This window comes from Pteropus alecto, unplaced genomic scaffold, assembly GCF_000325575.1.
Source record: "Pteropus alecto unplaced genomic scaffold, ASM32557v1 scaffold61, whole genome shotgun sequence".
NCBI classification, from domain to species: domain Eukaryota; kingdom Metazoa; phylum Chordata; class Mammalia; order Chiroptera; family Pteropodidae; genus Pteropus; species Pteropus alecto.
This window is the reverse complement of record NW_006434835.1, coordinates 17,181,652-17,190,895: the sequence shown is the minus strand read 5'-3', so window position 1 is coordinate 17,190,895 and position 9,244 is coordinate 17,181,652. Positions and strand designations below refer to the sequence as shown.

At 54.7% G+C, this 9,244-nt stretch overlaps 1 long non-coding RNA gene across 1 annotated transcript; it reads right to left on the bottom strand.

Moving 5' to 3' along the window:
- Nucleotides 1-5,963: 5,963 nt before the first annotated feature.
- Nucleotides 5,964-9,244, bottom strand: LOC112478487. Its single transcript, XR_003045864.1, has 3 exons — nucleotides 8,802-9,244; nucleotides 8,372-8,589; nucleotides 5,964-6,518 (listed from the first exon to the last, which is right to left on the bottom strand). It is a non-coding gene; the product is annotated as an uncharacterized LOC112478487 (long non-coding RNA).

Here is a 9,244-nt window from a genome sequence, read left to right as displayed (position 1 = left end):
CACCTGACATTTCTGGCCAGGGTCCTCATCCCAAAGGCTCTTCCTGGAGCCTTGCGTGGTCACAGGCCCTTCCTACGGTCCCTGCCAGGGCTGCCCCTCCTGTGGGTAGGACCCTCACTCCTCAAAGGACAGGGCAGGCAGAAAAAGCCCAGGGGAACTTGGAGGCTTAAAAGCACACTATCACAGAGCCAGGGACAGAAAGGAAAGGGCAGGGGGGTGCAGCTCCCTCAGCAGGACGAGCCCCTCCCAGGGCTCTGGTTGGCGAGTAATGACGATGATGATATTAATACGCATTCAGCATCTAGCAAGCGACTGTATCAGAATCCCCATTTTACAGATGAGGAAACTGAAGACCAGAGAATCTGACTCACCTAGAGCAACAGAGTTAGTGTCAGAGCAGGATTCGAACCCACATCTACGGAGCCCCAGTACCTGTGCTTTGTCCCCCCACCACCACCGGCCTCCCCACCCCCCATGCAATGCACAAGTATTTCCTGAGCGTCTGGGGTAAGCCCAGCACTCCGCCGACCTTGGGGATGGGGTCGGGGAGCACAGCTGAGCCACAAAGAGGGGGCACATGGACTGGAATCTCTATCTTGGTTTGACCACGAACTCTCAAGGGTTTCATGCGAGTTACTTCACCTCTCTGGGTCCCAGGTGCTTCTGGTAGAAAACAGGAATAATAGTAGTTCCCACAGAGCGATGTGGGAAAGAGCAAATCGGGAAATGCTGGGGTCTCAGTGGGTCTCCCAGCCCCACTGAGGTCTCCCCAGGATCAGTGTGAAGCCCCATGCCGGAGTCCAGAAACTCTCCCCAGGATTTCTGCAGGTCCCTCAGGGTGAGGCCTCAGCTCTGGGCCCTGCCTCTGCGGCCACCTCTCTCCCCGCCTCCCTGCGGTCACCCAAGTGTGTCGTCCGTCCCTTCCTCTGCTTCCATTGAAACTCTCTCCCACTCCTGGAGGTGTGGAGGTGGTGGGGGGTGGGCAGAAAGGCAAGGAGCTTCCTCTGAACAGAGCAAACGCCCTTCGCCCTTCGGTCACTTCGCTGCTGGGAGACTTTCACCTGCCCTTCCCCCGCACGGTCCCAAAGTCCCCGGCCTCAGCCTCTCACAGGCTTGGTGCCCCCTGCCCTCTCCACTGTCCCCTCTGCCTTTCCTCCCGCTGTGCCCTCTCCAGAGCCTCCTCCCTCTGTGAGGGGCTAATCGGCTTCCCCGCCCCCTCCTGCCTGTCTCCCTCTAGATGCTTCTCTGCGCATCCAAGTCAACCAGGCGCTCCAGAGCAAAACCGCCTTCATCTAATGGAACTCCCTTCTTAGACAGCAATCCGGGTTACAAAAGAGTGGGGGGCAGGGGAGGCACAGGAGAAGTAATTCACCTTTCCCAGCACCAGCCCCCTTTCTTGCCCGCAACCCGCCCTTAAGAAGTCTGTGGTCTGGTTGGTATAATAAAACCTATTCTTGTGTTGTTCTCTGTTAAGACCCTTCGGAAATAAGATAAAGTAAAATAGAGTTAAGGGCTTTATGTAAACTCAGAGACAGGAACAACTTAGGGAAAACAGGACAGCCAGCCTGGGCTCACTGTGTAGGCTCAGGAAGGTACCACCTCAGGGAACTTGACTTTCCCTTCACCTGTGATAGGGGTGGGGCAGGACAGTGGCCTCAGAGGAGCTTATGGCTGCTCTTCCACTTCCTGGAGAAGCCCTGGGAGGGTGGACTGTGCTGACCCTCCAGCCACCGTGCACAAAGCAGCTGCAGGCAGAGGGGCTGGACACTCCTTAGACAGAGGACTGTGGTTTGATCTGTGCAGGAGGAAGGCTGAGGAGGGAGAAGTGGGTCCTGCTTCCTGGCTCAGCCACTGACTGTTACTTTGAAGACAAGCTTCCTCTCTCTGAGACTTGGTTTCTCATCTGATAAGAGAGGGTTGCATGGCTTCTCAGGAGGGGCTGGCCTGGGGGCCAGCAGACGAGGCCCTGGGGCTGTGAGCATGTGCAAGAGGCTGGGGCTGGGACATGGGGGATCCCACAGCTATAGGAAGAGCTGCCTGAGGAGGCAGGGAAGACTCAAGAAAAGAGGCTTTAAAGGTTTAGCCAGCCTCTAAATTCTACCCTCCACACAAAGAAATCTCTGCAAGAAATGAAGAAAAATGTTATAGCCCTGTAACGCAAAAGAGAAGCCATTGAAATGGTTGCCTACAGCACCCTGATCATATGCTGCTGACTCGGACACACTCAGTGCCAGGCATCGGGCAAGGCCACACCACCAATCCCCATGACAGCCAGCCTGACTGTATCCCCGTCAGCTCGATCGTGGTGTTTCCATAGTGCTCTGATCCCACCCCATCCCCTACCAGGACTTCCTCCTACAGACTCCAACAACTCAGACCACCGGGCCACCAGACTTTGCCCCATCGACCTTGGGTTTTGAATGAATGAGTAAATGAATGAATGAGTGAATGAGTCAATGTTTTCAGCAATGAACAGTTATCGGGTGCCAGGCCCTGAGTTATGCCCTGAGTGTGGTGGGCACCGAAATAGCCCACCAAAGTCCCCTTGGGTGAAGGACTTGCTGCCCCAGCTCTGGGAGGGCTGGCCGCTCTCTGCCCCTTCAGGGATGGCCTCAGCCACAGAGAGATGCCTCTCCCAAGATCTCGCCCTTTCCCAGGGCGGCCCAAGTTCAGGGACGAATGGATTCAAAGATCCAACTCAGAATGACGGGAGAGCAGTTCTATTTCCGGAACTTGCGTGGGGCTGTCAAGGGGCCTCCCTGCTGGGCTTCCCTCTGCCCAGTCTTGTGTCTTTGCCTTCTTGTCCACAGGCCTTGATTTGAAAGCCACTCCCTAAGAAACGTCCTGCTCGCTAACTGTCTCCGAGCCTGCTTCTGGGGAACTCAGCCTGCGACAAAGACGAGAGAGTGGCCCTTGTTCTTGAGAGCACCCAGTCTGGCTGTAAATAGAAATGGCAGCAGCCACAAGGGTAACTACATAGCGCTTTCTATTGACCAGGCATCTCCTTACGAGTCAGGTCTATCTGTTAAAAGAGACACACATTCAGATATTCTGTTAAATAAAATCGAGACGATACTGGCTCATGTAACTGACGTAGACCTCTTGCTTCAGCCACTGCTGGATCCAAGTATTGTCATCGTGCCAAGAGTCCCTGTCTGTGGCCCTGATTTTCAGTATCGGCTTCAGACTCAGGCACGGTGTCACCATTGGGTGGCTATATTAGTTTCCTATAACTGCCATAACAAATCACCATGAACTTGGGTGACTTAACACAACAGGAAGTTATCTTCTCACGGTCAGAGGCCAAAGTCTGAAATCGTGGTGTTGGCAGAGGGAGCTCCTTCTAGAGGCTCTGAGGGAGAAACTGTCCTGTGCCTCTCTCCTAGCTTCGGGCGGTTACTGGCAACCCTCGCCGTTTCGTGGCTTGCAGAGGCCTCTCTCATCTCTGCCTCGGTCATCATGTGGCCTGTTCCCAGGAACCTTTGTGTCCAAATTTCCTTCTTCTTCTTATGACACCAGACATTGGATTGGGATCTACCCTAATCCAGTATAGCTTTATCTTAATTTGCTTACCTCTGCCAAGACCCCATTTCTAAATCAGATCACATTCAAAGGGGTTAGGACTTGAATATCTTTTGCGGGGGACACAATTCAACCCACAACTGTGGCTAAAGACTCCAGCTTTCCTTCTATCAGCCTAGCAAATCTGATAGAAATTCTCAGTAACTCCAGCCAAAGTCCCAAGTATGATTCTCACAGGCCTGGTTTGAGCCACCTGTCCATCCTTGTGACTGTCTCTGTGGCTAGGGCGATGGAATATTCTCATTGGCCAGGCCGCCCATGAAAACCAGGAAGTGAAGTCTCCCCACCTGGACCACACGGCCAACAGAAATCTTAGGTGATATCTCAATAAAAAAGACGAATGGACGCTGGGAAGGCAAAATAACAGGTGTCACTCAGCCTCCAGCACTCCCAGGAACCCCACACGGTGGGGCTTACTCCCACGTACTGAGTGAGAATGGAAGCTCAGAAAGGTTAAGTGACTTCTAGCTAGTTAACGGAATTAGAACTGTGCTGAAATATGAACCCAGGCCTATCTGGCTCCCAATCTGGGCTCTTTCCCAACAAATGAATGCTGAGTGTTCAGAGAATGTTCTCCGTCTTGATGGGACAGTCGGGCAAAGCCTTGTGGACGATGGGATTTGGGCTGTTCTTGAGGGGAAGGAGAGGCCTAGAGCCAGAAGAGCCCAAGAACTTTGGTTGAGGTGGAGGGTTCTCTTGGGGCGGGGGTGGGGGAGGGGGTGCATGGCCGGGAATGTGGCTGAGGCCAACTGCAAGGCCTTGAGACTCTTCTGTGGAGCCACTGAAGATTTATGAACCAGGAAGACTCAGTCCTTGATCAGCTCACAGGGCATAGTCTAAGCAACCCTTCAGGACACAGGGAAGGGAGGCGTGAGGACTGATTAGAGGGGCGAGGCTCAGGGCAGGGAGGCTTGTGAGGATGCTGTTGCCACAGTTCAGGTAAGAAGTGATAAGGCTGGAGAGGAGGGACTGGTAACTCTGCCTACCACCCACCCAACTAGCCCCAGGCCCAAATCCAACCCTGTCCCAGTTCAGCCCCAGTCCCCTCCATTACCACCAGCCTCGCGATACCAGCCTGATAGGATGGATGGGTCCCAGGGCCAGCTGGGACTTCCCTCACACTCATGTCTGGCATCGGCCCTCAAAAACCCCTCTGGGCAAACCGTTCCGATGACCGGTGTTTGGGCAGATCTCGATGTGGACGAATCATTACATTCTGCCACCAAAGGCATTTCCCAACCGAAAGGGAGAGCTCTGAGGCCAGCTGCTGGACCAGCTTCTCTGCTGCCTGTAGCCGACCTGAGGAACAGGGATGGAGAACGGGGGCGGGGGGAGGGAGCGGGCGGGGCAGCTGTGCCCCGGGGCCCCAGTGGACGGTGGCCCCAGGAGTGGTACACTTTGCAGTGGGCTCCTCTATAGTGCGGGACACAGCAGGGGGATTCCTCCCACCTCACGAAGGCCCAAGCTGAGGATGGAAGCCCACAGGCTGCTGGGAAAACACCCTGGGGGCCCTGGATTAGGCAGGGGAGTGGGGGGTCACTTGGGTGAAATCTTCAGGCTGAGAGGTAGGTGAGACTCAGGGGGCTCTGAGGGTGTTTTGCAAATGAGACAGAGCAGAGCAGGACAAGAGATTCCCATTGTTCCTTGAACTGAGTAGAAACGTCCTGCTCGCTAAGTAGAGGGAGCGGGGGGTGGGGGTGGGGGAGAGAGCGCGCGCGCATGTGTGTGCATGTGCATGTGTGTGTGTGCATGTGTGTGCACGTGCGCACGTGTGTGTGTGCACGTGCGCACGTGTGTGTGTGCGTGCGCGCGCGTGTGTGCTCTGTGGTGGAGAAGAAGGAGCAAAAGGAGGCAGGGGAGAGGGAGGCTCCATCCTCAGGTCTACCTAAGTCTAGGGAGGTGGCCTCAGGCCACACCGAGAACCACACACCCCTTTAGGGGTCCTGGAGGAGATGAAGGAGACCCTCCCTCACTGGGTTCCCTAATCTCCCCAGTGACTCAGCTCAGCACAGAGAGCCTTGCTCACCTTTCCCTCTCCTGCCCGCGGAGGGGGAAGTATGTGGGCAGCTCTGGGATTTCTCAGTGACCATTTGCAGGCCCCCTCCCTGGGTACTTACTGCTCGGGCTGCTGGGAAGCTGCGCCCTGGAAGGGGGCTGACTCTGCATCAGAGGGAAGGCCTTTTCTTGCCTCAATGGCTTGGCTTTTTCCCAGAGTTCCCTCTGGTACCGGAAGCTGCTGCTCCAGCCCCCTGAGCATTTTCTCCTGGGACAGCTGAGAACATGGCTTTAGGGCAGCAGCTCTGGTTCTCCGGGCCCCCAGGCCTCAAGGGGTGGGGAGCAGAATAGAATAAAGAAGAGACTCCCAGATTCTCAGGGGATGATTCAAAAAGGTAGAAGGGAGGGTGAGAGGAGGCTCTGCCTCTTGCATCGTTTAATGTCATTGAAAAAGATTGAACCAGGGAAATATATTGTCCTGAAAAGCTGGTGTGCTTTTTCTTTTTTCTTTTTTCTTTTTTTTATCAGAAAAGAGCTTGCTACCTTTTGGACAAGATGGTCAGATGCAGTAGCTTGCTCAGCCCAAGGTTCTGGAGTAACCCTAGCCTTGTAGTCTTTATACCTTGCTTAAAAGCCTATAATATTTGTGCTTTCCATTGTGAGTCATCTCAAATCTTTTTGGAAACAGGCAGGATGGAATGGATGAATGAGTGAATGAATGAATGATAGCTTTTACTGAGTACTCATTATGTGCCAGGCCTTGTTCTAAGCACTTTACGGCATTGACTTATTTAAGTCTCCTAATGACCTTATGAGAAGATATTATTAGCACTCCCATTTTATAGCCAAGGGACTGAAGCAGAGTGAGAACAAACGCTTAGCCCAGGTCACGCAGGCTGCCCGGCTCCAGCATCCCCCTCCTTACTGGAACTCTGCTGCCGCTGAGGAAGGGTGAGTGAAAAAAGCCCAGATGCACCACGGAGGGAGAATAATAGGGCTGGTGCTGGTAGCGATGGTGGTGGGAGCTCTTCACACCTGGCTGCTCCCAGCGCTCCTGCAGGCGCTCAGGTGAGGCAGCTCATGGGCTGGGGCGGGGTCCTGGGCCCTGGCTTGCTTTTGGCTGTGGATTTTTTGTTGTTGTTTGCCCCTACTCCGCTCATTTGGGAAACAGTGGGATTCAGGCATTTGAGAGGACTTCCCGTTTAGACACACCGTGGCACTTCCTTCTGATGATCAAAGCAGAGGATGAGCTCTGGGGTCGGGCAGCCTGGCCCCAGCGAGACCCTGAGGGTGGGAGAAGTCAGGGTGGAAGGGCTCCAAGCTCTAGCGGTTCTCAGGGCTAGAAGATGGGGCACAGACCTCAAACACAAGCCACACTGTCCTCCCTGAGAACAGCTGGGGCAAAACCTGGTTCTCAGAGCTGGGAAGAAATCCAGAGACCGTCTGATCTGATCTTTCATTTTACAGACAAGGGAGCTGATGCTGGGGAAGGGGAGAGAATGCCCGTGGTCCCTCTGGCACATGCAGAGCTGGACCCTGGTGCCTGCCTCTCAGCGTGCCCTTTCCACTGCCCATGGCTCTTTCCTTAAAGTCTGAGCCACCAGGCAAGAGGGTTGCTTGCAAGAGAGACCCCAGAGCAGCTGGCGTCTGGTGGGGCCAGAGGGCTTTACGTCGTTCTGGGCCATGAGTCAGCAAAGCATCATTGTGACACCAACTCAATGAACTATGACTTTTGGGGTCAAGCAGTTGCTTATGACTAATCCTCACACGTCAGGTGCTGAGTTGGCCTTGGGAAAGTGGCAGAAGAGGCTGTCTTTTTTTGGCAGCTGCCCTTGGACTGCTGGGACCCTCCCTCAGCTTCCTATGCACACTCTAGTGCTCCTCAACCCCTGTGCGGGGGAGGGGTCCTGGGCCCTGTGCTTGTAGCTGGTGCTATCTTGGAAGGAAGCTGATGGTCGGTTCCTGTTATAATGATAACAGCTGTGAGGGGGAGGGGACGCCCCACTGTGAGATAGAGGGGGAGGGGACGCCCCACTGTGAGATAGAGGGCATTGCCCTCCGTCCGCTCATCGTGAGGTTGTAGGCAAATGCTTTCGCCTCTCCGGTCTCCTTAAAGTGAGGAGCTTGTGCTGGGTGTCTGTGTGTCCTCTGCACTCTGATAGCGGAGGACTAGGAGGTGCTGCCTCTCCCTTGAGGGATTTACATTATAAAGGAAAAGAGCTGAGAAGGGTGAGCCCCAGCCCAGCAGCCTCGACTCCAGTGGAGAAATGCTGGGCAGCAGGAGGCCCGTGAGAGGCGCTGGGCCAGCTTCCTGCCCTGAGCCCTTCGGTCCCCTTCCTGGGCCAGTGGTTCCTGCAGACCCTCAGAGCTGGTCAGAGCTGGACCTGAGGCCCTGCCCGGAGGTAGCAGGACTGTGGCCTGGGGCTGGGGCAAGTCAGTACGCATGTGTTTTGGTCACAGGAGCAGGGGTCTTACACACCTGGGGGCATGACGCCTGGCCTTACACGCCCACCCAAACACACCCAGCCACACTGGTAACTCCCTTTAGGCACTGCCTGCAGTGGGGGGTGTGGAGGCCCCTCCTGATGCCCCCAAACAGCTCTCTGTCCTCATTCAAGCTGTCTACTGGCCCCCACTACACAGCAGGCACCCACACCCCAACCTGCCCACCAGTCCACCGGGACCAGTGCTTGTGCCTACTCTTTGGACTCAATTTTCCCAGAGAAACCTGCTCAAAGCTGATAAAGTAAGAAATAATATTGAAGAATAGGGTTCGTTTTATGAAATCTCTTACCGATGAAGCAGGACATTGGATGGATGAAGAAACCAGCTTGCAGAGGGTGACACAGTTAGCAGGTGGGGTTTGGGCTTGAACCTGGGAGCCCTCCACTCAGGCCTCAGGGCGGAGAGACACCCACCCTGTCCGCAAATAAACTTTGTAGTTTTGAGGTTGAAGGTACAGGGCCAAAGCCCACCAGCTTCCTCTCCCTCGTCTACACATGAAGATCAGGTCTGTTGAGAATCAAACAGTGTAATGGGCTTGCAGAAACGATACTTATAACCAATATTATTATTATTTTTTTATTATTAACACCATTATGCCCACCACAGTAAACACGATCCTCAGCACCTCGGGTGCCAAGGCCTGGACCTAGTGAGTGGCCAGCAGTCACCCCGCCCAGCTGGCAACCTCCCCACAGTCCCCAGGAAGCCATCCTACTGACCTCTGACGTCCATCCTTTCTTGTGGTTCCACATTTGAAAATCTCCCTCTGTCTTCCCAGTCACCCTCTGACCAGAACGTCTCGGGCTCTGTGCCCCTCCATGCACACGAGTGACTGTTGCTGGAAAGCAGACATCACTGGGACCCTCAGCCTCGTGGTTTCAGGCTGTGCGGTTTACCTCACGACGTCATTTTCCTTCCTCCAGATAAACCAGAAGACACTTTGCTGCTCAGAGTTTCAGCGGGTCCTGAGGAAATGGTGCCTGCACTGACTCATTTGAAGGTTCAGAGAAGGCAATTGGGCTGTGGCCTGGCTGGGGAAGGTGTCCCCAGGCTTGGCCCAGGGCCAGGCTGACCTGGGATGGCTGAAGGTGGCTCTCTAGGTCTGAGGACACAGAGCAGTGTAGGCTCAGCCAGGGATCTCTAAATGTAGGAATCAGGCACA